Genomic DNA, 3,300 nt, shown 5'->3' with positions numbered 1-3,300 from the left:
AGGCGCTGAAGGCTGAAGGCTGAAGGGAAGGCACCCAGACAGCGTTGGCTGGTGACAGTGGAGCGCCTAGGTCAGGCCAGGGAAGAGTGATTGCAAATGAGAGCCTTTAGTTGCAGGAAGGGCACAAGGCTCCATAAATGAACATGCCTTCTCTATGATTAACACAAGCTCTGACAGTGCATGAGGAAAGATGAGGTCCTTTGACTAACAGCTCTTTCAAGACCCTTCTTCTTTTTAAAAATATGTTTTTATTCATTTTAGAGAGGAAAGGAGAGGGAGAGAGAGGTAGAAACATCAATAATGATGAGAGAGAATCATTGATGGGTTGCCTCCTGCACACCCCCTACTGGGATTGAGCCCACAACCTGGGCATGTGCTCTGACTGGGAATGGAACCATGATCACTTGGTTCATAGATCGACCCTCAACCACTGAGCAGCACCAGCTGGGCAAGATCCTTCTTAAATATTCTTCCTACAGAGTCACCCTTTGCAGTTCTCAGTGGTGCAGATTATACACCTGCATATGATGGAGAGATGACTGGGGTTTAAATATTCCAAAGACCAGAGAGCTTTTCAAAGCATACCCAGATCATTGATTCTTAAACAAGGGCCCAGATTGGGGTGGGATGGGGGACAGGAGGAAGGTGGGGAAAGCCACATGCACCCCACCATCCTGAGAATCACTGTACATAGTAAGAGGTGCAGCTTGTGGCAGTGAGGTGCACACACAAAGGATATGAAGTCTACAAAAATGGTTGAGCACTGTGACCACATTGAGGTCCATTTGCCTCATTCACAGATGAGGAATCTGGCCCGGGGTTTCACAGGATGGACTTTTCCTACCACACCAGGCAGCTCTTCAGACCTCATTTCGTTCCCCTAAGACCTCTGCATTGCAGAGTGCTTTTTGGCATACAAGGTCCTTTTTTAAAATTTTTTAGTAACTGAGAGCTTTCTGATGGGTTTCATGTCAGACCCACTCTGTTATGAAAAATGCAAAAAGTAAATGTGAGCAAGAAGAATAGGAGAACTTGTCAGAGTGACATGGAAGTAGCTGATCATACGAACAAATATTGAACAGTCCTGGAATGATTTAGCACAATTTAGTAAAAGTGTCTTAAATAGGTAGTACATTTAATTAAGCCACTGTATTCCAAGTTGACTCTGTGTGCTTGTAATTTTTCCGGGGACAAGATGAAACCATTCAATTTAATTTTAGGGAAAAAGTACAGTGCATTTTACAGAAAGCTTAGGAATTAATTCAGAAACTGCTCTTAGAGTTCTGGCGTATTCCACAGATCTTAATAGTTCTTTCTCATCCCGTCTTCTCTGGGTAATATCTGGATCGATCCAGAGGTCAACCTGGGCTCCACATTTTTATTATGTAAAATAACACTTACCATTTGTTTGTTTTTTCCTAATAGGGCCTGTGTCCCCTGCACAGTGGCTCATCATGTGAAGGAATCTCTACTTGATGTCACCCTAGTACTTTTCAACTTTCACACTGAGAAGGTCGTGAGCAACAACTGTCACTCTCTGAGGGTGGAAACTGCCATGATTCACAAAGACAAGAAGTAATTTTCCTGTAATCACAAGATGACTCAGGTTAGTTGCTTTCAGCTATTACTACAGTTTAAATAATCTGAGGTTTTGGGCCCTGTCCATGTGTAGTAAACCTAATCAATCCCAATTCCTATCATTTTAAGTTTATGACAATGATATAAAGTTGGAATTTATTTTTACACTAGGTAGGAAAAAGAATTTAAAATAGTTGTACAGACTAAGTTAAAATTACAAGACTCTACAGTATTTGGGGTTTTTTAGAGTGTAAAATGCTTTTCTAGAACTTAAAAAGCATTGCTAAGTGGTACTTTTTTTTATTATACAAAAGTTTGCAATATAATTTGTACTTGAAAGTAATTATGTAAATGTTAAGTTTGAAGAATCACCTGTTAAAAGCTAAAAAAAAAAAAAAAACACCCATGTATTTTATGATTAAGTATAAGTAAATTCTTTGAACTATCTTGACTAACTTGTATTTTTATTTTAGAATTATAGTTTAAATACATCTTTAAAATGTAAAACAGAGTTTTATTCCCTCATTTTAAATACTGTGTCTTCTGTGGTTTTATAGTGGGAGAGAACAATTTACAATTTTTTAGTTATATGAGTGTGGCTGTTGCATGCCTAGGGTATAGCTCAGTGATTCCCAAAGTGGGCGCTACCGCCCCCCGGTGGGCGCTGCAGCGATCCACGGGGGGCGGTGATGGCCACAGGTGCATTTGGGGGCGATGAGTAACTGCTATTAAAATTTAAAAAAAAATTAATTTCCAGGGGCTGAGTAATATTTTTTCTGGAAAGGGGGCGGTAGGCCAAATAAGTTTGGGAACCACTGGTATAGCTCTAAAACAGGCCTCTGCTAGGGCAGGAAATCTGTTGTCTTGCAGAGGATGCTTAGGAAACAGCTCATTGATCCATTGATTCTACAGTTAATTACTGAGTGACTGCCCGGGGTCCAGTTCCTTCCCTCCAGGATCTTCCAATCTAGTTGGGGGCAGATACAGAGTATAGAGTTGAAGATGGTATCAGGAGAAATGCCCTAAGAGTGACAGAGATAATAAATACGCAGGACACAAAAATGCTGGGAGAGATTGTTTTTAGCTATAGGAGGAGGAAGCTGTGCTAGACTTTGAAGGCCAGGTGAGACTTTGGAGCGGGCAGGTGATAGGAGAGCATTTCAGATGAGAGAGAACTGCCTGCTGACTTCAGCAAAGACCTCAGTGAGGAGCTATAGAGGAGTTTACTGACTGAGTCGGGAAGGGTAAGGAGTGGCTCACTTCAAGGATTAGTCTCAGGGACTGGAAACAGGACACTATGCTGCCATGTTTTGTTTTGTTTTTCTCCTCCATTTGTCTCTTATTCTGTTTGCTCCCCTGACTTCATCTTCTTCAACTTAAAGAACTCTCATCCATGTCTTTTCTTGGGGAAGAAAATGGCCAGTGGCAGCCTGACCTTGATGCCTTTCCTACTCTGTGATGCCAGAGGCAAGGCCAACATTTCTTTGGCTCTACACTGAGCTATCTCGAGGAAGGGCTCTGATTGGCTCAGCTTTTATCACCTGGCCACCCTTGAACCAATGATTGTGTCCAGGAATATAGGATACCATGATTGGCCAGGGCTAGGTCACATGCCCATCCAGGGAAGGCAAGATACAAATTATCAGAAGTAGGAAGGTGAACTTGGTTGGACAAATAAAGACAATAGATAGTCTAGCCTACTCAGAGCTAGATATACCTAAA

General features: G+C 41.8%; 1 protein-coding gene across 3 annotated transcripts in view; it reads left to right on the top strand.

Annotated features, from left to right (window-relative positions):
* The first annotated feature begins 1,431 nt into the window (after positions 1 to 1,431).
* TRMT9B (tRNA methyltransferase 9B (putative)) overlaps positions 1,432 to 3,300 on the top strand; it is a 15,027-nt gene continuing 13,158 nt past the window's right edge. For all 3 annotated transcript variants that reach the window (XM_023748397.1, XM_014449692.2, XM_023748396.1), the window contains exon 1: positions 1,432 to 1,606. The gene's annotated coding sequence lies outside the window, so the exon portion shown is untranslated. The remainder of the gene's footprint in view (positions 1,607 to 3,300) is intronic.

Source organism: Myotis lucifugus, unplaced genomic scaffold, assembly GCF_000147115.1.
Source record: "Myotis lucifugus unplaced genomic scaffold, Myoluc2.0 scaffold_1358, whole genome shotgun sequence".
Lineage (NCBI taxonomy): Eukaryota > Metazoa > Chordata > Mammalia > Chiroptera > Vespertilionidae > Myotis > Myotis lucifugus.
This window is presented reverse-complemented; position numbering and strand designations above follow the sequence as displayed.